At 35.8% G+C, this 26,430-nt stretch overlaps 1 long non-coding RNA gene across 1 annotated transcript; it reads right to left on the reverse strand.

Moving 5' to 3' along the window:
* Positions 1-6,784: 6,784 nt before the first annotated feature.
* LOC118174027 lies at positions 6,785-19,375 on the reverse strand. Its single transcript, XR_004754507.1, has 2 exons — positions 19,326-19,375; positions 6,785-7,474 (listed from the first exon to the last, which is right to left on the reverse strand). It is a non-coding gene; the product is annotated as an uncharacterized LOC118174027 (long non-coding RNA).
* Between the last annotated feature and the right edge of the window lie 7,055 nt (positions 19,376-26,430).

The raw sequence follows: 26,430 nt of genomic DNA on the forward strand, positions 1-26,430 counted from the left end.
GGATTTAGTCAAATTAATTTTTGAACATAATATTTAAGTCACTAAAAATAAAAATTTTGCTATTGATTTTGGTCTTCCAGGCACCTATTTTTCAGTTTGTCATACTGGAGAAATGCTCGGTTTCTACCATCAGAGCCATTTTATTCCTTAGAGCTGGTAGTATTACAGTTGCCAGAAAGTTAACAATGACAGATGACATCCTTTAAAGATAAATTACTTAGTTATAGCAATAGATGTTACACCTTCTAAATGGAAATTGACTTCCTGATGAATAAAATAATTTAACCTTAATTACCTTCTGAATATCACCACGATTTGTCAAGAAGAAATGGCGTTGATCAGAGGTAATGGGCACTCATAAGCAAGGTATGAGTAAGACCATAATAGAGGTAATGAAAGAGGTTAACATTTAGCAATGGGTTTATGACCTAGGTAATGACTCCTGATGTAATAAATACAAGAAAATAAGTATATCAGCATAGTCTTCCAAAGAAAGATGGACCAAAGATGAACCAATACCTGACTCTAGCCTTTCCTGGGACAATACAGATGGATTGTCTTCTGCTTTTGAAACATTTCTATATAATATGCAAAACAAAAGGGAACATTTACATGGGAGGCTGATGCTATGGTCTAACTCTGAAACAAGTGCAAATAAATCAGCAATAGTGATTCTTACAAAAAAAAAAAAAAAAAAAAAAAAAGAAAAAAATCAACTATCTTAAGAACTCTGGAAGAAATGACAAAGAAAGTAGTATTGTGCTGTTACGAAAACTGGAACAGAAATAATGCAATGATAGTAATTTTTTCAATTGTTTGTGTTCAAGCTATGATCAGCTTGTTCAGTTGAGCCACACCAGATCTTCTAGCTTGAACTGTACCTTATTACACCTTATTCCCCTAACAGTTTTCTAAGTCCTGAAAAAGCAGCACAAAGCAGAAGACAGGATATATTAATATTCAGTGTAGACAGCTTTCTGGTCCACAATAAATACTAGCTTGGTCCTTTCCTGTTTTAGCTATTTGTTAATAGTGTTCTGTCATATGAAACTGAATTTCTTTAAAATATCACATTTCCCAATGAAAAGAAGGTATTGAAAGCTTCTCTCAGATTTAAGGTATTTTCATTCTGTAGTCAATGCAGCCAAACTGGCCAGTTGTTTAAAAGTCATTACCATCATCTGTGTTATTTAAATTGCCTCTAAGAGTGGAAAGCAGCATATGTTCATTTTGCTCTCTTCACAACCTCTAATCTAAGCATGCCTACATGTTTAAAAACACTAATTATTCTTTAGAATAATCAAGTGATGAAATGCTTTTTTTCATTACTCATTTCACTTAATGACAGAGTGCTAATTCTCTCTTCAGTGAGAAAGCCACCACAATTATGCAACAGGAATGCCTTACCATCTCAACAGCCCTAGTCCCAGAAAGCAATATACCCAATAGTCTGGCACCCTCGGATTACCTAATCTGCTAAAATGATTAGAACCTGTGAATATCCTGAAATTATACATTGTGCTCGAGGACATCTTATAATCAGCATTGAAGCCAACCTTGCTCTAAACTGTAGATGTACGTGAACTGCCATACTCCCAGCTGCGATACAAATGGTATCCAAGTCAACATTTCCAAGCCAAGGTGCATTTCCATTGTGTAAGTAGTTAATAGATTTATCGCATATTAAACTGAGTTCTGCCTTGGGGAAGAATTCCAAGAGGATCTATGTGTAACAGCAGAGAAGTTGTACCAGGCTAAACTCAAACTCAACAGACAGGAGATGAATTCAGTGAATTAGTGAATCAGCTGGGACCTGAGAGTGAGCTTGTACTAAAACACACACAGCTGAGAAAATGGAATGTAATAGGGACTACTTAATCTCAAGTCATTTTTTTTTTTTTTTAATTTTATTTATTTCAGAGACAGCAAGCCTAAGAACAGAGCTTTAGGAATAAATGGATCCCAATCCAAGAATTAAATGAAATATCCTTTTAGTTATCTTGATTTGATAACCAGGTAGTGAAAGTAGAGCTCAAATTCTATATCCATTAGAGCCTCTTGAAAATCTGGGTTATATTTTTCCTACATTAATCTATCTAAGGTTGGATTTAGACCAAGATTCTCATGATGTATTAACATGTTTTTAGTTTAGCTTGCTCCCAAGGCTTTTGATGCATTCCAGAGTTCTATTAAGTTAGGATATTTTCCAAGAAACTAATGTTCCTGGTTCTATATTAAAATCCCTGGTCGATCTGCAGGGTGGCTATTCCTGCAGTGGCTTTAAGTCCTTTAACTTAGTTGACTGGTTGGAAACACCCTTGGCCTCACTTTCACACCCCACTGGTCATATTTTCATTTCTCATAACAGTAAAATTAAATACAAAAGTGCAGAACACAACTGTGAATTATACATATTCAATTGACGTTAGTAAAATTTCTGCATATTTGCCATGCGATTTCTGCCCTCATCTCTATCAAAATGTACACAGGACAAACAGCAGAAAACCACATACCTTTCCCATATAATATGTAGATTGAAATGTCTTTGGGAAATCAAAGTTACAAAAAGTGACTCTAGAAGAAAAAAATCAGTGTATTCCCTTCATTTATAAAAGCATTTATAAAAAGACAAAGATTACAGTCATTTAGCCTAACTTCATTTTAGCCTAGCCTTCTTATAATATAGGCCATATGTGTCTTCTGAACTTATTTTGATTTAAACTAGAGAGTATTCTACCCTCTAGCTGATGAAAATCAAGTCCTCCTTTGGAAATATCCAGCAATGAAGAATGCACCAAGACAATTTACAAATTCTTCCCTCGAAAGTGTCACTTATTCAAAATGCCTCCTTTTCTAGCCTGAGTTTCATAAGTTGGACAAGACCTCAGGAAGTCCCTATCCCAAACTCCTACCCAAAGCAGAGCAGCTCAGTCAGAACCGGTTGCTCATGGCTTTATCCAGTCTGGTCCCGACCACATGCAAGGGTACCAAACCTTCCCAGGCAACCTGCTCCATTACTTGTCTGCCCTCATGGGGAAAGAAGGTGCTCATTATTCAGAACTGAATACAAATCTCTTCTACGCTTTACCCAGCCTCCCTGCCCAAAACAGGATGCTTTAACCATGCATTCTCCATCAAACCCCCAACCCCCAAATCCCTGTTTCAGTCTTCTCCTTTTCTCATGTTAGTTTTCTGTTTCTGGAAGTAAGCTGATTTCTGTTTGTGTGCATGACTATGAACCTCCTCCCTCCCCCCTCCCCCCCCCCCCATCTGTGTCTCAGGAATGAGTACTGCAAGTTCACTCTTCAAATGATTTACCATCCACTAAAAAGCTACTTCCAGTTATTTCCAGGATGTAGGTTACCAAGTCATAAGGAAGCAAGCTCTGGTCAAAGCCAAGGGCCTGTACAACATTCTGAAATAACCTGTAGTTTCCCTTGTAAAACATCAATGCAAGTCATCACCAATATATTTTTCCTGTAATCAAGAAGTGAACAATCTGAGGAGTAAAAAGAATTTGTTTACTGCAGAATGAGAATTGCTTTCTCATATGAAAGTTCCATGCCCAGACAGGCATAATGATGAATTACAAATAGTAAAAACTCTTGTCATTTAACTCCAGTGGGTTCTGACCAGGATTTCCACCAGTTTATTCATTATATGAATTTTCTAGCAGCTATTATGTGCATGTTTAAGATTCTTTCTAAACTGTTTCAGGCTTTAATAATTGCACTTATTCTATCCTTACCTCTGGTTACCATTAAACACAGAAACATTTTTTTCAGACTAATCTGCTCTAAGTAGCCTCGATATCAAAATTGCTGAAAGCACTTAAGTTACATAAGGACAGACCTTCCCCAAGGAGACCCAGAGACCTTAAAGACTAGCTCCTTAAAACAGAACTTTTTTTAAAAAAACACATGTTCTTAAACACTTGGCATATGGCCCAGTCAATCACTTTTTTTTTTTTTTTTTTTTTTTTTTTTTTTTTTTTTTTTTTTTTTTGCTTTCCATCAAGATTGGTTTGTACTTCCAAGTGAGAGACATTCCTCCCATGCTCTGTTTCTTTAGCTTCTTTGGTCAACAGGATCTAAACAGCAGTGTTTCTTCTTGGATCATTTCTACCCTAACTGAAGCAACATTATCTTCAATACATAAAATATAGTTCTGTGTTCACTATCTCAACAAGGTATTTACAAAATCATCTGAACTAATTTATTTTCCTAGACTAAACACTGAAGTTAATATCAAATACCAAAACTCAGACAATTTCCGTGGTAACTATCAATCTTACTTTGCTAGCAGAACTTCCTAATTATCCAATTTTACTGCCAAGATTTCCCCTTTAACAGTATGGACACACCAAGTCGTAGAGAGTCCACTGATCAGTAAATAAATTACAAGAAAAGCTATTCAGATTTTTCTAATACTTTTAATACGCTCACATAATCATTATCACACTTAATGCTCTGACATCATCTTCAATAGCCTATACATTAAAAAAGCTTTCTTTATATTGCAACAGCACCTAAGAGATTCAGTTATAGATCAGGTTGTTGCAGGGATTCCTACATACAAGCAATTTCCAGATGCACAGGAGTAAATTGGTAGTAAGGATACGTAAGGGAAACAAACTTAAGTTTCTTAACAGACAGGAAATTATGCAGGAAAGTTATGCAGGAAAGAACCTGTAAAAGATCTTGTCATACAACAGTCTGTGCACAACAGACTTGTACATTTAACCCACTATTGGTATGGCCATGCTTAAGCAGACTTAAGGCAGACTCCAGCAATTGCTATCTGCACCCTTAACATTTTAGAACAGAGCAACAACACCCAACTACCAGACGCTGATACTGACATTGGATCTATTTTTTTTCAAGTGCAACATACTGTTTTCTACTTTTTTGTAAGTCTAAACTCCATTTAGATTCTGATCCCGCACAATCTGTCTTCTTGAGGGCCACATGCAATTCTAAGAATTTTGTGGTACTACATCAGTACCTATTTGTACAACTCTAGAACCTCTAATCACTTATAACCACATATTGAGCAGTGTAAAGAAGCCGTCGTCTATATTTAGCCAACAGTACTAAGGATTTTCTGTAGACAGGCTGATTTATTGAAGTAAGGAGGAGATTTCAGAGTGGTTGACAAAAACATCTGGCCAATAAGTTGAAACCATCCAGGAAGGAACAGATGTTCCAGGCACCCGTATTTCATGGGTTTTGTAAGTTTATGTAATTATTTATAATTCTTTGTATTCCTTTATCATTCAGAAGTACCACCATTTGCACTGTAACCTCACAAATTATCCATTAATTTTTCTAGGACACTATGAACAACATTCTCTTGCTTTCCATCAGATTCTTCGCTTGCTAGAAGTAAAGAAAAAAAATCATAGACAATACAGTCTAAACTACAACTTTAGCGATAGAAAATTGTATCTAATACATTTTTCAAATTATATTTTTCACATAACTTCCAGGAGTCAATCCCAACAACCACTATATATACATATATTTATGTTAAGGTGAATCATCTAAGAGGGCTTAAGACTCCTGAAGCAGACATTCTACGTAACATTCAAAAATTATTCACAAAAAGTACTTGAAACAGTCTTTTCTCAGACTTGGATCAGTTATATTTTCCTACCTTGCCAAAGCAATTTCCATAATTAAAGATTTTCCATTCGTTTTAATAAAGTAATTAGCTTCACTCACACGGACGCACTATTTTAGTTTATTTTAGGGCAGAGCAAAATAGAATTTCACACCTTACAAAATATATTTATAAATCTTACTGGAATGCTAATCAGCTATAGTTTTTTCATAGTGTTAGAAAAAGTTCTGTTATGGAAATTTAAATTCCCAGTAGAATTCACTAGTTACATCTTTGACTGTGGGAAGGCTTGTGAATTTTGATTTTAAAAAAGCCATGAAAATTTAAAATATTCAAAGCTTCAAACTTGTGTTTCCAAATCTTTTTTTTTTCTTTTCTTTTTTTAATTTTTATTTTCAAATTAATTGCCACAGGTCAACTCCACTGCTGCTATGGGGAAAGGACCTCTACAGTCGCACTGAAGTTGTGGTCTACTCTTGGCAAAAGAAAAGCCGATTCAGAACACATCTGAAGAGTATTTAAGGTCATAGCAGTGCAAAATACCCTTTTGCTTTATTTTTTTTATTTTTTATTTTTCCCCCTCCAATCTCTACCACTATTGAGAATAAGTTCTTAATATTTTGTGTATGCTTTCTGTTACAAATGACTGTCTTCAACATACAAGTCATAACAAGTCTAGGGAGTTTGCTTCATCTGATCTCAAAAAAATGCACCACTGGATGAAAACATGCTACAGCATCTCTGTTAAAGGCCTCATATGCTGTTGCAAAGCAGACGAAACGTGAGTCAGTACTTTTATTTGCTCAATAGGAAAATAGAAGCCTTCCTCATTTAAGCTTCTTTTATGGGCTTTGTTTTCTTGACATCTGTTGCAAATACATATATTCTGAGTATGTTAATTCTTAATTTCATTTTTTACACAGCTAAAAGGGAAAAGAAAAATATCACATCATAGTAATGTAAAGTATCTCTACAGATGGTTTGAAAAAATACAAGTGATTCATTCTTTATCCAGAACACATCTGACAAATTCTACCATCACATTTCCTGGATTAAAGATAACTTGACAGAGTAGAGTTTGGAGGAAGTGAGATACTATGAAGTATTGCACAAGGGAATGTTCTATGATGAGACATCCAGCAGCTGAACGATTACAGAATGATATGTAGTTTCAATTTCAATGTATATTGATAAAAAGTGTCAAATACTTTCAGCAATACCAGAAATATTTAAATTGCATTACTTTTATTCATCAAGGACAAACCATCACCTGTCATTAATCCCATGTGGCTACGTGGTATATAACATACAAAATTGGTAATTTTAATGGTTTTACAAATTACAGAAGCATTTAGGTGTTTATAATCAAATAAGAACTGCTAACATACTGGTTTTGAATCTTGATACAAGAAATGTTTAATCTTAAATGACTTCCCTGAACATTTCTCCAAACCCAGAAGCTAGTCTAGGTCAAGCAGAACCTCAACGTTTCAAAGTTAATTACACAGAGTGCTCATCTAAAGGAGAGCCTACTCTTTGCAAAACTCTAGCAGATGACTACTACAAATTTGTAAATAAGAATTAGTTTGAAGAAATTACATCCTTTTTGTTAGTGTTCTAACCATATAAAATACTAGCACATGAACAAAATAGATACAAAAAAGCAAAAGTACTAGGAAATACTGCCAGAACATTCTAGTACATAAATCTAGCATTTGTGGAGTCACCATTTCCAGTTCACCCGTCAATCTGAATACTGCATTTAGCAAGTCAGATGGAGTTAAGCCACATGCAAAGTGACTCATGACCAGAAAACACAGTGTGCTTCACTTTGACACATCTTAGCTAGAAACTTGGTGATGAACAATTCAAGAAATTTCACTAAATTATATGGACACCATTAAAAGATTTTAAGACTGACAGAAAGATTTTAAGACTGACCTCAGAGCAAGCCTTGCAGAATAGTTAACATCAGTAGCAGTTTATCAGATTTTGGCCAGAATATGAAGTTTAAGATACACTGCCTTTTTCCTTTGACATCTGCTCTCCCTCAGGAGCTCTTTACCTCTTCAACATTAAACTCAATTTATTTTTTATTTTATTGTTGTTCAGGAACACAGACAGATTCCCAATATTAATGCAACATGAGACAATACTACTTATGTATGGCTAAATTAACATCAGAGGTTAAATTCCATGGAGCAGCTTTACCCGAATGTTCCTTTGTCTGTTGTCTACAACAGTTTCTAAATATTCATTATTCATCATTCATTCATGCGCATCCACCGGCAGCTTCTGAGAAATAAGAGTCTCTCTGAACCAAGAGACTTGTAATGGGACTTTCTAAAAGTGCTGCCTGGCTCAACTTCAGAGTTAGCGAGAATTAACAAATCACGTACAAGACTGTAACCTACAGTTTCCTTTTCAGGGAACCTTACGGGGAGATTAGCCAAAACCTATACAACTAATACATACACAGAGTTAGGGATACTATGAGTACCATGAAGAAACTGGAAATATTTAGACAAAAATAGTGTCAAATGATGAACTAAAAACAATAAAATTACATTAAATAGTATAATAAACAAGCACATTCACTCATTAACTATGATCTGGAGTTTCTTCTACCATTTAGAAACAGAAAAGTAGGATTCAAATGGATTACTGGAAGCTATAGGTTGGCAGTTCAGTACAGCTCTTAAAAGGAGTTGTGATAATGGAAATGAAGAGCACATGGAGAAGACAAGGTCCTGTGAGACAAAAAATAATGAATATACATTGGTGATGAAAAGACTAAATCTCCTAAGGAATCAAAAGAAAAATATTTTGAAATACCCTTCACAAAAAGCAAGGAGAAAAATATGCACAGTCATTACATAAATTATTAAGCAGATGATATAGACAAACTATGAAGTTGTGTTTTTTTCTGAAGTGGTTGAAATATACGAAGTAAAAATGGAAACTACTGTTTACCACAGAATCAGTACAAGTGAAAAAACAGAGCTGGCAAGCTGTAATTTGCTACAAACAATAATTCCTCCTGGTTGTGATTAAGAAGAGAGAACTAGATTAAGTACAATTACTCTAAGAGTAATTGCTTTTAGATCTTAGGCCTTTGCATGTCTTGCAAGCTTTTAACATAAATGTAAACCCACTGAAAGTAGCTTTTTACTCTTGTTTGGTTAATAGTAAGTGAATTTGTTTAAAAAGCATCACTGAGTTCTACAATTTGTTTTGCTTACCCAGACCATGATGTAATGCTGCTGAATTTATGCATTTCCTGTTAATCAGAATTTACTAAGAAGTTTTAGTTTTCAAAGTGTTGACAACAACCTGGAACTTCACAAATATAAAGTTTTGCCTTTCTTCAGGCACTCAGTTCATGCAGATGTGTCTACAAAACATTTTTTTGTAGATTTTTCCAAGGGCGGGAAACAGTAAGGTCTTTTTTCCTGTCTCAGCTTACACTTGCTTTGATTTTTGAAGTATCTCTAGTACTATGCTACTCTTTGTCAAGCTTACTCTCAAAACTTGACAAATTTGATTAGAGGAAAACCTTAAAAAGGGATAGCATACTAACAAAGCAAAAGTACCCATAAAATATAATCCTCCAGATAAAACACCTAGAGCAATTTACACTGCTCCACTGTGCAATACTAAAAAATGGCAGGCAGTCCATATGAAATGAGAACTACAGTTCAGGACCAAAACATCTAACCTCAGGGTGTTTTGTTTTTTTTTTTTTGTGTGTGTGTGTGTGTGTGTGCGCGCGCGTGTGTGTTTTGTTTTCAAAATTTCACCTGCTTAAATGAACTTGTACAGGTCAAAGTCCCATTTTTCATTTTATCAGTTTAATCAAAAAGCTCCAGCACATATACTTGAAATTTTTGCCTAAAAGGTACCAATTCTAGATGGAAGCATACAACCTACAGCCAAAGATCATAATGGAAGAAAAGGATGTTAAGACAGAGCTTCTTTACTATTATTCACTAAAGGATGGATATTTTTAACAATTCTCTCATTTAAGTGTGATTCATGTGACAGCACCAGCACAAGCTTTACCATGACCTGATTATTGTAAAATTGTTTATCAGTGTTCTTGATTACAGCTCTGTCGAATCTGTTTTGTGGTGTGTGGGTTTTTTTTTTTCCTGGTTGGTTGTTTTATTTTTTTGTTTGTTTTTAAACTTAACATTGCTATGAATCCATGACTGTTTAATACTACAGGCTACTGCTATCCAGACTACGTGTCAGAAACCAAAGCTATGATTTTATTTTCAGACAATAGCTCTTATTAACAATTGTGACAGAATGCTCGAGTGGCACACAGAACTTGAGAAAGCCTTTCACAATTATATTAAAGTAGCTTTTCTTGTTCCAACTCTTTCTCTTGTGTCATCAAGTCAGATAGTTTCAAACTTGTAAGAAAAAGACATTCATTTAAGAACAGCTGACTTTACCAGTCTCACTTTTTTTTGTTGTTGTTGTTGGGGATTAAGCAGTCAATGTCAACTAGGACTCTGCGATATAATGGCACAACTACTGCTGAGTCACAGGATAATATGATTAAGTGGGGTGGATTTCTTTACCACTAGCAGAGGAAAAAGTGTCTGTTCTCTAACATGCATGGGTAAGAAAATCTGCAGGATAGAAAATCCCTTCTACAGTCTTAGTGTGAAAGTCTACTTTGACCCCCAGCTTTTATTCTTAAGAGTCTCGTATTTACCGTGTAAACTGGAGAGTTCTGATATGTTCAATCAAAAAGAAATAAAAGCTGGCAACTATCCAAATTTGTCTTCAAAGATTTTTCTCTGCTGCTCTTTGTACCTCTCATATGCACTGCAGCAAGGCCCCAGCAGGTCTGGGCTGCGGTGCTGATGTGCATGTTAATAATACAGCACTGTTCTGCAGCAATTATCTTGGTCAAGCAGCCTGCATTTTATAGAGTTCGGAGGGACGAGGGTAGTACCAAGGGAATAACAAAATAACAGTGAGGTGACTACATTTGATATTTTTATGCCAGAGATTTAACGTTTGTACTTGTAAATTGCTGTTTCATCAGGTTACTTTTAAAGCAAGAGCTCGGGAGAATCAAGTCTACGTATTCAATACTTTTTTTTTTTTTAAATGGTGGTAAAGAAGTCAGGCATTACAATTTGGCAACATGGATAGTTAATTTGCCTGGAACACATAAATATCAATACCGACATACAAAGGCACTGCACAATTAAATAGTAATGAACATAATGAGAACAAAGGATAGAGAGAGCAAGGGTGGAAAAAAAAAAAAAAAAAAAAAAACAAAGACTATGAGTAAAACAAAGCTAGAAAAAAGAATTAGGCTGTCAAGGTGGAACTTCATTTGTGTTATACCACAGCTGTGTATATGGAACTTGATTTGTGTGTGTTCCAGCCATCAATTGGCTGTGATTTGTGAATCCTACTTGGAGAATTTTGTGACAAAGCATCATTGCTTGGCCTCAAACCATGAGTGAAGTAATTGCACCCATTAATATACAGGTTACTGCTATGTAAGTTTGTAATGGGCTCCAAAGCAATGGACCTGTGGATTAATCCTCCTTGCCTCTACTTGATCTTCTGTTGTTATGTATGGTGAAGTTGGTTTAAACCAATTGTCAAGCACAATTGACAAATGAACTGTCTGGATTCTCAGCCACATAGAGCTTCTCTCCTATCAGCAGCACAAAGGAACTTTAAAAGTCAACTTTCACAATCACTTGTTTAAATCTGTATCTTTAATATAATGAGTAATAGTTGTTTGGAAGCTCACTAACAGCCATGTCTCTTCAAGTGATGCTAGGCACCCAGCAGGCCTACCTATACAAGATGGACTTAGCCAAGTTACAGCACAAAGTGAGGCCTATCGGTTTTGGCATGTCCAACTGCCACCTACTTGCCATTGCAGTGCTGTTTGGCCACATATCTGCTGCATCATCTTCTACCTGCTTCAACTTGAAAACTCATGAATGGCAACCGGCCTATGTGCTCTTTTACTTGGCTTTTAAGTAATCTGTCAAAGTGGCTGCTAGTCTTGGACATATTTACTAAATGGCACCATTACATACGTTGCTTTGCAAGGGCTGTTTCTAATTGTAGCCCTTTATCTTTGGCATTCCAGCTCATTTTCCTCCTCTGTAGTGGCTGCTAAGGAGCCTAGTGAGGAGTAGTAATCATGGCAGCATTGCAGCAGTTCCGCCTGGACTAGGCACTAAGAATTGCCTTTCACCACTATGCTATTATGTCGATGCTGGCTTTTGCCCTGTATCTCCCTGTCCGGCCCAGGGCCTGGCAGCACACGCCCGGCCTCCTGCCCTCACAGCATATCTACTGCTGTCCCTCCAGTGGGGAAGGACAGCCCCTGGGAACTGGGCTGAGAGGGCGCACCAGTTCCCCTCCCCACCTCTGCCCAGCAAGCACGAACACGGCTCAGAAGTGCAGTGACCGTGTCTGTAGGTCCCAGGGCCTTGAGTAACCAAGAGGCCCTTAGGCCTGGTCAGCTCAGCTCTGGCCCAGCCTGCAACTTCTGGCCGTGCTGCTGAAAGCAGCACTGCGAGGCCTCCTCAGGAGCCGACTCGCACTTGCCTCCCGCCCGCAGGCGCGGCCCAAGCAGGCAACAGGCGGGGCACCAGCACTGCGCACCTCAAGCCAGGCCGGGCTGACCCAGCACAACATGACCAGGTCTCCTCTTCCCGAAAATGCCCAGCTTCCTCCGCTGTACAAGGGGCTGCCCTGCCATCTTGGTGTATCTTGTGGAAAAAAAAAAAAAAAAAAAAAAAACGTGAAAATTAAATGTCAACACCCACCCTCTCCAGGGCAAGAGCATGAAGTGTTCATTAATGGTGGCTCAGAGGGAGGGTGAGATAGGAAGATACCTGGAGACCTAACTCAGACCTTAATTATGCCTGCGTTGCTGTTAGAATGCATCTTTGTTGCTTGAAGCAAAAAATAAAATCCTACTCTCCCAGGAAAATTCATTTGCTATTATAAAACCAGAAAAATGTGAAGATTAGAGTTCACGCAGATACTGCAAAAATGCCTGTTACTTGTTCAGCATTAGGACATGGTGAATACTAATATGCACCAACTCCTCAGGCAGAACAGCAACACAAATTAAAAGGGATGGGGCTTGGGAAGCCGCAAGTCTGGACACCGTGATCAAAAGCTCTTCAGAAGTGGCAGGTTTATCTCCTCCCTGCGAGCACAAGGCAGCCCTGCAGGAGGGTCTCCCTGAAAGCCTTGTGCAGGTTCACAACATTAATAACCAGCCACTGCTGCCAGGGATGCCTGATTTTGCAATTTAATTTGTAGTGTATTTGTCAATAGTCCTAAACTCCTGAAAGATAGCATTAGTATTTAGTGTTTAATGCCAGCTGGAATGAAAGGAAGCTTACAGAAAGCAGCCTACCCCATTTAATGCAGAAAATATTAATAATCTACATGCATTTTTTGAATTGCTATCCCGTATCCCTCCCACTTCTAACCTAACACTAACACCTCTACACTAAATCATTACTCACAGCATTTTTACAGTATAATACTGTCACCTTCTCAATCATTCACTGAATAAATGCACCCACACACTCTTGGAAAGCATGTCCTAGCCAGGAAGCATCATGCAGGTTTACTGTTGTATTAATCATCACAGAATGATACTGTTATTGGCAACATTAAGCAGTGTTAATTGTCACTCGTTACATACACAGAAGCTTCTTTGCCTCCCCTCAAACAACATTGTCTCCATAGCAGGAACTACCCCTTTTAAGAAGTTACTCAAAATGAACTATTTGCATACTGGTGGGGGTTACTAGAAGCCTGTATTTGATGGTCTAAGTGTTCTATAAAGCCACGTGGAATATATTGCTCTTCAGTAATAGTTTCTGCCAAACTTAGTTTATCATCCTTTGTATCATTGCCAGTTACATGACACTCCTACTACTGAGGCAAATCACACATCTGTGTTGCATAACTTTCCTAAATTGTAACATAACATTACTAGAATGATCTTCTATATCCTTTGATACAAATTCCATTAATTTAAGCATGCAAAACTTGAACTAAAAGATGATACAAAGTCTTTCAGTTTAAATTTTTCTGACCTGCAAACTACTGCAGAAAACTGTATTAAAATGCCATTTATGAATAATAATAAGAAGAAGAAAAACATGCCAGGTCAAACAGCCACTCAAAAGCTATTGCCTTACAGTAGCTTGCAAAATCAAATACTTTAACAAATGAAAAAAATACAAGTTTATAGATAAGAAAGGTTGGAAAAGAGATGAGGGAAAGATACCAGAAAGCTACTCTTAGAGAAAAGTTGCTCAGGCATAAAGACATAGCAGAAGTCAGAAGATCAGCTAGCAGGTTCACAGAATGCATGTGTTAAAACTGGGGATACTCTGTCATATTTACAGAACAGTTTGTTCCACCTCTATGAGAACAGATATTAGTTCAGAGAGCAGCATTTAGCCCAGAATTCAGCCAACGGCCATGAAAAGACACTGAAGTGAAAAGCGTAAGACCTGAGCAAGTACAGGGGAATACTTCACCTAGCATAATATTCCAACCTCTGTAAAACCAGTGGTTTAAGAATTTCTGAAGCCTGGAGTTGCATCTTCCTTGTCACATTTAATAGCCTTTGAGAAAGCTATTCTTATTGATCTTGCTATGGCCTTTACTAACATATTGCATCTTCTCAGAAACCCCAATAAGCCTCACATAAGTTTTCCTCCTGCTAAGAAATACTAGCTAGCACATATAGAAGTATAGCTGTAGGCACATTCAAGAGCAGCATATTAATAAAATCCCTTCTCAGAAAGAATATACAAGCTGTCTTGCACTCTGAAAGAACAAGTGCTTTTGGAACACTGTCAAAAAGAACAACTAGTTTTAAACTAACAGCCAGTGAAAAGCACTGTGCTGCAAACCTTGTGGAAATAAACATTTGAACAAACCAGATATGACGATTTGATGTAGGAAGACCTACACAAGAAGTGTCAAACTCTTGGCCTCATGTTACTGGGAGCTTTACATTTGGAGCAGAACTAATGGAGTTAACACAGTTTGCTCTACAATATAAGAAAGATGAGCATAGTCTACCTTCATGGTCTTGTGTGACCTTTGGTAATTCTTGCCACAGGTTCTTATGTTTAGAACAAGATTAAAGTAACATCCAGGATTTGCAAGACAAACTGAGATTACAACGTGCTCAGACAATACAAAAAGATTCATGTTATATATATCACATCTAGATAGTCCATCCTGACCACACCTGCCGTCTGCTCATCTACAGCATGCAGCATAATGAAATCAACAATATCCCAGAATCTGACTGGAAAAAATTCAAATATTACTGTATACTGAATTAGTTTAAGAAATGAGAAAGGGGTTATTTCAGACTTAAAATCACCAGGCACTCATTAATTACTCCTCCACAGCAGCAGTTAAGTGTATGGAGTGATACATGTAAACAAAAGCAGTAGCAGGAATAATAAGATATTCTTAATGTGTACAATTCTTAAATACCCAAACTACACAACTATACATTCTGAATTTCTTTTTGCAGCTGATCTTAATGTAAATCCTTAATAATTACCATATTCTCATATTATGAATGAGAGCGCAATTCTTTATAGCATTTTTGCTTCAAAGAATCTCCCTGGTTTTAATTAGTCTCAAAAGGAGGTTTTCATTAAATAGGAAATTCTCAAATGACAAAAGGAAATAGAGGAGTCAGCATAAGTGAACCAGAACCAGTAGAGAAAGACGAGCTGAGTGTCTACTGGACAGGTTTGCCAATATCTCAGCAATTCAATGTCACTTAAAGCAGAAGCATGCAGCAAGTGTCTCATTATGTTAAGGTGCCTGTCTCCTCTGAAAAAGTTGCTGACATTTGGTTTGTGGATGAAGCAACAAAATTCGAGCAATTGCTGAAAGGTATTTATTTTTTAAGCACACAATTTAGGATTCACACTGCAAAGGGTCAAGTTAAAAAAAAAAAATCGCAATCCGCTGAGCACTTTGGGAAGGGAGAGGGGGAAGGGAAGAACAGGTGATAGCTATACAAGGAGAAGAGATTTTCCTACCAATCAAATCATTTTAATCCAACTACAGTGGTTCTGTCCCTTGCAGATACTGTTTCTGATTCAATCTATAAAATACAGTCAACTAAGGGCTTTACAGGAGAAAAAGTCAGTGAGGGCTTACATTTAAAGGCCCTTCTGTAGCTATACCCAAAGAACTTGTTGCCACAAACAGCAATGTCAGTTGAGAATTTCCAGTCATTTATGCAGTCTTAATTTGAGATGAACACAACACCGTATCCCATTTTGCATGAAATTCAGCAGATTTGCTATTGATTCTTAAGGCCGTGATAATCCAAGTGCCAGGTCGTAAAGAAGCTGCCTACACTGTTAGCCTCACATAATCAAAAAGGTAGCAGCTATAATCAATGAATTCCATATACGCACATGATGAGACTCAGACAGAATTCCTTCTGCATTAATGTATGCTTGTTAAACATACTTGATTTTATGTGATTTTTATTCTAATATTTCATATAAAACTAAATTAATCTAGTCATCATACAGCCCAGTCCATGTAAGCAACAAGACCCTGATAACAATTAACATTCTGTAACGTATACACCACTAATTGAGAAGATATACCTAGTTAACAATCTGACAGACACTTGGGGAAAAAACTTTTGTCAGTTCACTGTAGGATGTACTTTTGCAACAGAAATACAGGCAAGATGGTAGCAACAATATTCGCTATCTAGCCTGAATGAAACATTTTAAAGCTTCTTAAAACAAATTCTAAACCAGATCAACAAAACCAGATAAACAAAATCTAAACGAGATCCAACTCAACTGAAACTCAGATAACACAAGTATTTGATTTGGGTCATGTATAACATGATGAATGAAGTCTGGCAAACCATTTTTGCCATTTCAACCAAATACATGACATCTAATACAGACATATTGGAAGAGTTGGTTTTGGGTACTCTGAGAAGCCTTCCATGTTGGAATTCCCTTCCGCTTTTTGTGTCCAGAGCACTGCATTTGTTAGCCATGCAAATCTCAAGTCTCTCTCCCCTGCCTTTCCATAACAATTGGGATATATGGTTAAGACTCATTTGGGTATACATGCCTTTCCAACAACCATGTTCTAGTTAGATGGGTTTAGATACTGTTTAGAAATGTATAGGAATAGACAGGTTAGCAAGATAATCTTTAAAGGTTTGGAATATCATATCCTAGAATTTGCTTTTATTAACACAGTGTTGGTATAGAATTTAGAGTCAATCTAAACCAACTGGTATTCAGGACTAATAACAACTAGTGAAATAAACCTTGTTCAAGTATTAGGAGCTTGTGTATACAAAGTGTTACAGACTAGGAAAAAAGTTCTAACAAACACTTGAATAAACTAGAGCAAGAGATGCACAAGGACAAGATAGAAAACTACATATGGTTATGGATTTTTCAGAGACTTCATACTAATGAGAACAGCTAAGCTGTCAAATTTACCTCCACAGAGAATGAGAAATGAATGACAGAATCAAACATCTAGCTATCACAGAAGTATAGTTAGGCATTGTTTGCAAAGATCTTTGTAGAAATCAGTGAAGCTCAGCTTTTCTGTCTTCATATTCAGAAGATTCAAGCCTTTGCTGAAAAATTCAAGGTAATTCAAGGTGTTAATGCTACTAATGATAGCATGCATAGTTCTCATTTCACTTTACAATAAGCATAATTTACTTGCCTTATAAATCTTCTACCATGCTCCTCCTTCTAAAATACCATGAGAAATTTTGTGCAGTTAGAAGATTTTGCAAAATATTTAAAGAAACAACACAAATGCAAAATGCCAGAAACCAATGTTTAAACCCCAAAGAAGCAAAAATAAATACTCTTCTGATTCAAAGTTATCACCAATAATATTAAAGACCAACAATTTAACATCCTTTAGCAATATAACATCCTTTAATATCATGCTATGCGTTAGTATAAAAACGGTTTAATTTCTAAGATCACTATTTGAGAAAAAATATTTTATTTCAATCATGAACTACTGGAAAAGCAAGCACCTTGTCTGTTCACTTATTTTATTCCTTAGATTGGAGTCATTTAAGTTATTTGCAAATTGTACAGTACATTAAAAAGAACAATGCTTTCTAAATGAGCATATTTTCAGAACACAAAATCTAGAATTAAAAAAATAAGGTGATGTGGGGATTTGAGAAGAGACCAACTGTTATCAACATCCCCACATTTTTCCCTCCAACAATGAAGAACAAGGGAACACTTTGTAAACTAACAATCCTTGCAGAGATGTGTCTGGCAAATTATCTCAGCATTTTCTTCACCCATTTTTCTTGGCTTTCAAGAAGCACGATATCATTGCTGTCTAATCTGAAGTGAACCTGCAAATTACTTATTACCTATAAACACTCTAAGTCTGGACACTGCAAGGCACACTAGCAGATTGTGACATACATAATTTTTTGTAACCAGCATAAATCTTAACATATGTGAACCCACATTTGCTTTGTCAATATTCACACATTTCAGTTTAGAAAGCTAGTATTTTTATAAACCTCTGCATAAAAGTTACATAAATACCTCAGATGATCTAGTTGCTACTCATCTCCTCAGAATAGCTTACAAATAAGCGAGTTCAAACCAGATGTACCCTTTTTTACCACCTAAATCATATTAAAAATCATTTTTAAAGGATTTTCTATTCTGGCTTTATTTTTATTTTATTATTTTTTTTATTGTGAGTACAACTTTGCTAGCTGAACTGATGTTTTGCTATGTAGGTTACTTCCATTTACTTTGAAGCACTTTATGAACATGGCGGCTAACTGAAACTTTCATAAACATTCTCATTCATTGTTGTGCTATAATAGACCATTTGAAGGGTTTACAACCAATGTGCTCATAACATTGAAATTAAACAAAAGGAAATGTGATTTAGACTGAATCATTTCATGTGTAGAAGTTCATAAAATATATGTATTGGGTCATACCTTATAAATCTCTTTGATCTTGGTGGTCTCTTCCAACCTAGACTATTCTGTGATTCTGTGATCTCCAGAAGCTGAAGAGAGTGCAGTTGCCGAGATAGTACAAAAGCTGTATCCCAGTATAAAATATTTAAAATAAAAGTGACTATATTTTAAATTACTTTCCAACTAGTTCATAAATTTTTACTACTGTTAAAAAAAATCTATGTAATCTACCTGAAAAGTAAGCATTTACTTAAGTGAAACTGTTCATGTGCCTGTTATTCCATGACCACTATTTCAAAAAACATTGATCATCTTGACTTTAGAAAACACGACAGCACTCTTCAGTTACCACACATGAAACAGCAAGACTTTCAGCAAAATGAGGAAAGAGTATTTTCCTCCTATATACCCTTAGTTATTTTAAGAGGACCTAGAATCATTTTTAAAAAGCAAGAAATTTATTAAAATATTTTTCTTTTATAAACAATAGCAGTACTCTACCTGTAAAAGCCACTAGATATTTTTCCTATACATTTCTTATCAACAGCTACTAATTATTCTTAAAATCAAGAGTATCACTATAGATCTGGGATATAGTAAGACCAGAGCCCATTGTAAAGGGCTTCATAATTCCCCTAAATCAATGGAGTACATCTAAAAGAACCCTACTGTAAGACCACAGAGAACTTGGCCCATTGCCTTGATCACATATCCTGAACCAAAAACAAACAAATAAACAAAAAAACACTCTAAATAATTTAATTTTATGCAGTAGAAACCACTAGGTCTATTCTGATTTACTAAGTGAAGGGTTAAAGCTCTACAAGGTGTATCGCAGTAACAAATTTGACTTCTTTTTTCTTCTTTTTTACACTTAGCATTTTGAAGCCCAATTTGATAGTGAACTCTACTTTTCAGAAAAGAAATTCTCACCCTCCCTCCTCCCCTTACTGGTGAATCTTTAAGTTCAATTTTTTTGTTTGTTTGTTTAGTAACAAAAAAAAATAAAATAAAATAGAAAATCTGAAATAACAGAGACTAATCTTTTTCTTTCTCAGCTGTAAAGAAAAAGCCCTCACCTCCTAAATTCCTGTCCTTCTACAAACTAACATTAGCACTTATGTTCGGTGATTTGGTGAAGCTTCTCCCTCAAAACAAATAAAAAAGTAAAAATAATAATAATAAAAAAACTATCCTTTTCTTCTTATATATATATTGCCGGCCCAATAGGAATTTGAGCATAATTACATTTATTATCTATCACACTTCCAGCTGTGTCACCTATCAAACCCAGACCCTTCTATTTAACTAAATTGTCATGTTTTCATTGGCCCTGACTCTTTCAGAGAGAGGAAGTAGCCTACATCCTAGAAACAAGAGTTAAGAGTTGACTCAAGAAAAACAGGGGCCTCGTGTCAAATGCTGTGATATAAAAAGTCCTACAAGGCTGTTCCTTGTACTGAGGCCATTAAACTTTGTTTCTAATGAGCCTAGTAATCTTCCTTGAAGAGGGGGTTATGGTCAATGTTTATTGGAAATGTTTGACATCTAGCTCATACACATGAGACTTAGGCAGAAAAGGAGAGACTTGCTTCTGGCATTTCTCCTCTGCCTCAGGTGCTGGGAGTTCCACTCAGCAGACTGTCCTAACCTGAACGCTATGGCCTCTTTTCATAAGATGGTAGAGGTGAAAGAAGAAATAACTCATTAAAACTATGTCATTTTGAAATAATTCACAGCTGACTGGGTTTGAGATGGAGACTGCACAGAGGAACATGATTGTACCTTATGCAGTAAGGCTTTATTTTTTTTTTTTATTTTTATGAGTTTTGTGTCCTCCAGTTTTCCTCCCCAATAAAGTGTCTATTTTTATACATTGTCCATTGGTTTGTAAATAGAAAGAAGTGTAAGAAACAGCATCTTCTGTTTAGGCAACCTGGACAAATGTTAGAAACTATGTAATTTTTGTTCTGCGTGTGACTCTGTAAATCTTACATTCTCTTTTGCACAAATGAACTTCACCAGAAGCAGAGAAACCATGAAGAAAGTGTAGACTAAAGGTTAGACTTAGCAAGGTATTTCAGTTCAAAGCTGCCATCTAGGTGTTCAATGTGGAACAACATTTCATAATACTCTAGTGAGAAATTAGGTATATATCTAGCTATTAAAATATCATAGAGTACATAGTCTTTGTGTACCTATGAAATTTTTAGGCAACTCAGTATTTCTAACAGTCCTTCCTGTCCCAGGAGTATCATTCTAGAGGTCTAATCTTATGCACAAACATGAATAACTGGAATGGAGTACAGGATGTGAATTTTTGCCAGACTCTTTCCCAAACTATTTTGATTTGCACACTTGACAAACCTTTCTTGTCTGCATCACTGTCAGGCATTTAAGTTCAGTGGTGAAATATGCTCTGAGAGAGTCAGTTACCTTTTAAACACCTTTTTAAGAGACAAGTGGATGTGGCACTAAAGGACATGGTTTAGTCAAGGGGCTCCTTAGGTCAGGCTGAAGGTTGGCCTTGATGATCCTTGAGGCCTTATCCAACCTAAATGATCCTATGGTTCTAGACAGACCATGTGTGAAAGGAAACAGGTCCAGATTAACACAGGTTCACAGTTCCAAAAATGCTATGTGGAAAACTAGGAGTTTAACCTACATGTATTAACAATTCATGGTTTCTCCAATATTGATCCACTTTGAAAGTTATGCATGCAAAAAAATAGTCATTGTGAATAATGGCCCAAATTTAATCAAAACTTTTCCCACAATTTTGGAACTTCCTTGAAATTGAGCCCAACCTCCAAACCAGGCGAGGGGAAATAACTTTTCCTGCCATGTTTCTGACCTAATGTAGCACTAGAGAAAGAACATAGCGGAAGAGATTTGAGGAATTAACAGCCTCTGAAATGTCATGTTTCCATTTGGTAAGAAAAAGCAACTAACAGCTGAAGAGGTCTTTAATTGCAATACCATGTAGTAGCCAAGATGATAATCTTTAATATTCGCAGTTTAACACTGTAGTGCTAGTTTGAAACAGAAGTCCACAGCAAAGCTCATTTAATATAAATGACTAAGTATCTTAAGGTCAGGAAGACAAACATGGAAAGAGATTTTTTAAGTATCCAGATTGAATTAAATCTTTCATAAAAAACGAGTGAAGGTTTTTCTTCACCCATTAGGCACAACGAAACTTCTACAATGCTCGGAAAAGGAGTTTAAATAGACTTAGTTTTTATGAAATGAAACTTAATATAAGGTATATGCTGGATTGTAAAACTATGCTTGTGCTTTACTGTGAAATTGTCTCACTTATGAAACTGGATTTAATAAATAGCAAAGAACAACAAGCTACCTGAGACTTTGATTCCACTCTCCTGCCAACACAAGGAATGCTGGCATCTAATTCCTTTTTAACTGAATTCCTGTCAGCACATATGGGGTGTCAGCACCCAGGCACTGGCAGTGGACCTCCATGAGAAGAGGCCAGGCCTGGGCAGGCCCTGTGCTGCCCCCTTCCAGAAGGTTCTGAGCCCATCTGTGACACTGGTGGTGCCAGTGTGAAAATCTCCTCAGAGAGATCACAGTGCTACATTACACTGAGAAAAACAAGGTGTGAGAAGCAGCCCTGCGATGCTGCTGAGAGAAAAAGTGGGGAGGACATGCTCTGGATGCCAGAGCAGATATTCCCCTGCAGCCCACGGAGAGCTTCCATGAGGAGAAACCCCCAAATTAAGAGTCCTGTGCCCTACTGCTGAACTGGCTGGGTGTTCTCAGGCTGTAGGCTGTAGGCCAAGTTCGCCCACCACACAGTAAAAACACAACCTGTACTGAACCTGTCCTTTTTTTTTTTCATTTTTTTTTTTTTTTTTTAAAAAAAAAAAAAAATAAAAAAAAAAAAAAAAAAACAGGATCCATTTGGTTGAGTTCTAGCCATTTATAAAAGTGCTCTACTGGCAACGTGTAATGTTATGTAATTATCTAGGCCTGAACACTGAGAAGAAAACTACAAACTTCAGTATTTCTATGCTTTTATTAAATACAGAAGCCAACAACTTACTTATCCAAGATGTTTAACGTATATATTACATCACATACAAAAAGCCATTGTCACCAGTGTATATACTGCAGTTACATATAGGCAATATAGATATTACAAAATTTGAGCAGAAAATATGGCAAAATTTTAACTTTTTTCTTTTTTTTTTCCTTTTTTTTCTTTTTTTTTTTTTTTTTTGGCAGCTGACTACAGGAATAATATTGCAAAAGAAAATTGGTCATTTCCAGCATAGTGATCACACTAATATAGTAGATATCAGGTAAGATAGGCTCGCTTCTCTTGTGCTTGGCCTAAATACAAGAATAAATAAACCTTTCAGCTAGATGTACATAAATAAAAATACTTCACATGCCCTTCTCCCATTTGGTGCTTCTCAGGTTTGCAAAGCTGTGCAGATCCCTGAATTCAGGTGGACACCATTCTGAAAAGTTGCTCACACGTTAAGATTTTTTGTACACGCACACACAACTACTGCTTCTGGAGTTCATTAAGGCTGCAGAAGTTTTCCTGTGGGAAATGGTTTCGTGGATGGGGCCAAGAAAATCACCTTTCACCAATCAGCTTTGTAAGCTCTGAAATCTTTTTTTTTTTTTTTTTTTTTTTTCTGATCAAATATATCTTCAGTTCTTATCTCAGTCCCATCATCTTCTCATACTTCTAGTACTGAAAAACCATATTGAGTGATGAAGAGTACTGCAACCAAGGTATCACTTCTACAGATAACTTGCTTCTGCAAAATAATAATAATAATCATCATCATCATCATCATTATCATAATCATCATCATCATTTGCCTGTTTTTGCCCCCAGGTGTTATTTTTAATTTTATTTATTTATTTATTTATTGGGGGGTGGGGGGGAAAGTGCAGCAGTTTTTTTTTTGGTTAACTTGCATCATATCTTTCTTAGAACTTGTACTTTAGCTCTAACAAGTGTAAATTAAAGGCAAAGACACTTCCTCAGCAGTCAACTGTAGAGTCATGACAGTGAATATAGAATACTTGCCTTTTTTTTTTTTTCTTTTACTTGTAAATGCTAATTTTAAAATGTGGTTAGTCAATAATCATCATGTTGTATATGTAGTTACATTAAGGGTAATGATCTAGAAAAACACTGTCATAACTGGGTTTTCCTGACAGCAAAATAAAATTTAATTTAATTTTAATTTAAAATAAATTTAAATTTAAATTTAATTTTAATTTTATTTTATAAATTTTATAAATTTATAATTTTTATAATTTTATTTTATTAATTTTATAAATTTATTTTAAATTTAATTTAAAATAAAATAAAATAAAATAAAATAAAATTGCTGCAAAATAAGCAATTAATCTTCAAATAGACCATGTAAAAAACAGGTGTTCAGTGACATACAGATTGGTGGCATAAGTATTACAAAGCCTTGTTTCATAGCATGTTGGTACCAGTAAGGAGAAAAGATAATGCATTTGCAGTTTTCTATTCAAAGGAGATTGACATCTTTATAAATATTTTTTTCTTCTCAGGACGACTCTTCATGTATCATGAAGATTCTAACATTAGAATCTGAATGGAGAATGCAGTTACAAACCGTCTGCATCTGTAAGCACACTCATACTCAAGTTCAAAATCTGTATTCCTACATTCTGTGCCTGGAATAAAATAAAATGAAGTAAAATAAAATAAAAATCAATATAAATTAAGATAAAAATAAAGGAACAAGGTCTGCACATATGAAATGTGTAAAATGATTTGCATAAGTTGCTGCTAATATACATTCTGCTGTTTAAAAGCATTTATTATCCCTGCCTAATACTGTTTTCCACTTAATACTTTATTTTCACTTACTTGGATTAAAAGCAAACAGTAACCAAATATGAAAAAAAAAAAAATGTTTTACTCTGAAGAATCATTGATAAATACATAGCTACTACTCTGAGATAGAGATAGTTGGTATGTAAATCAAAATAATTTATCTAGAAAGAAGCTTTGAGGTCGTATTAGTCTAATGGTTTAACAACTTAACATATTAACTTACAAGAAATGTGAAAAATGCTACAAGCAATTTCTACATCATTTGTCCTTATCTCACAATTCTTGTTAGTCCACTTTGGCTATTCCATAGCTGCAGAGACAAGGCCTATTACAGATCATAGGAAACATAATCCAGTTGCCTGAAAGGGGAGTATGATCACCCAGCCCTGAATGTGAACCCAAACACAAACTATTTCTTAGATGTGTATAATGAAGGAAGTCTCTGTGTGTTTACACACTTGAAGGAATCTCCCTATGTTCAGAGAGATGATGGAACTGATGATTCATTGTATTCCATTACCAAGCCAGCTTCTCAGCTGGTAAAATCTGACATTACCCTATCCAAGTTGGTAAAGCTGCACCAGTACAGAGCAACAAGGAGAAGGCTTGCTACCATCTAGAAAGATGATCATTTTACTTTTCCTTTACTTTTACCTCCAGTTATGCTGATTTGCTGCTTTGGTTTCATTTTGGGACAAGGGGCCAAAGCTGCCTTTTTTAGAATAATAAATTTACCCACTTAAATTATTTAATGCTGTATGTTCTTTTTCATAGCATAAGTGCATTTTCCTCTGTCAGAAAGGGTCAGCAGAGGTCAACACAGCAGGTTCAGGGTCTGATGGCCTTTTGCAAATTTCAGAATGTTATTAAAATTTATTTTTTAAAGGTTAAGATTTTTCTTCTGCTTTCCTTGTCTAAACAATGAAATAAGCTGAAATGCCACTGTCTAGGAGAAATGTTGCCAAGTTCAGGGTATTAGAGAACAAACTGTCCAAGCTTTGACATCTAATCAACGTCACTAACATACTTAAATGTAAAGAAACAACTGACTTTAAGAATTTAATGTTCTTCTCAGTGTATGCGCGGATTACATTGTGTCAAATAAGGAATATCAATCTTAGCAGTTATCCTTGTGATAAAAAGGACTAGCTCTAGTTCTTCAACTGTTTGACACTGGCTGGAGGCTTTAAAAATGTATATTAATTGGCTGTCCTACTTTCTAAAATCAGTCTGTGAACTGGCCACTCTAACAAAAGAACAGCTTAATAGAAAATAAATTTATGCTGATGCTTTAAATGATGGATGTTGAAAGATTTGCACAGTGCAGTAACTGTGTTCACACAACTCTCTATCAGTTCAACACTTCAGTCTGAGTGATTTCCAGTGTAACCTGTTCCAGACCAAGGAGTTTAAGGCCAGAAGCAAATGTCTTCAGCTGATTAATGTCATTTTCCAAAGTATTTGTCACCTGTACAAGATATCCATATACTCCTCTTGAAGGCAAACTTATTCCGCAATGTATTTGTAGCAGAGTTAGGCCAATAAAACCTTTTTTTCAGTGCATGCTGTTAGACATTAATATCTGCATTTAGAAACTGCTCATCTGACTGAATTTCAATGTCAAAAGTCAAAATTAGGTTTATGGCCCAAATCAAGCTTCAAAACACCTTCAAGGGCTATATGTAATAGGCAAACTTCCCTAGCCAAAAGTTCTATTTTTTATTTTAATGAGATATCAACAAGCTTTACTTCAAATAACGTTTACTGTATCTTTTCACAATCGCTTTATAGATCTTAGAAAGTAATAAAAATTGTGCCCTTAATACTTGTGGGTTAACATTAAAAGGCTGTAGCACAGAAATTTGTATAACAAAAAAAAAAAGCAGAATCATCCATCTACATCCAATTC

The sequence above is a fragment of the Oxyura jamaicensis genome, chromosome 13 (genome assembly GCF_011077185.1).
Source record: "Oxyura jamaicensis isolate SHBP4307 breed ruddy duck chromosome 13, BPBGC_Ojam_1.0, whole genome shotgun sequence".
Lineage (NCBI taxonomy): Eukaryota > Metazoa > Chordata > Aves > Anseriformes > Anatidae > Oxyura > Oxyura jamaicensis.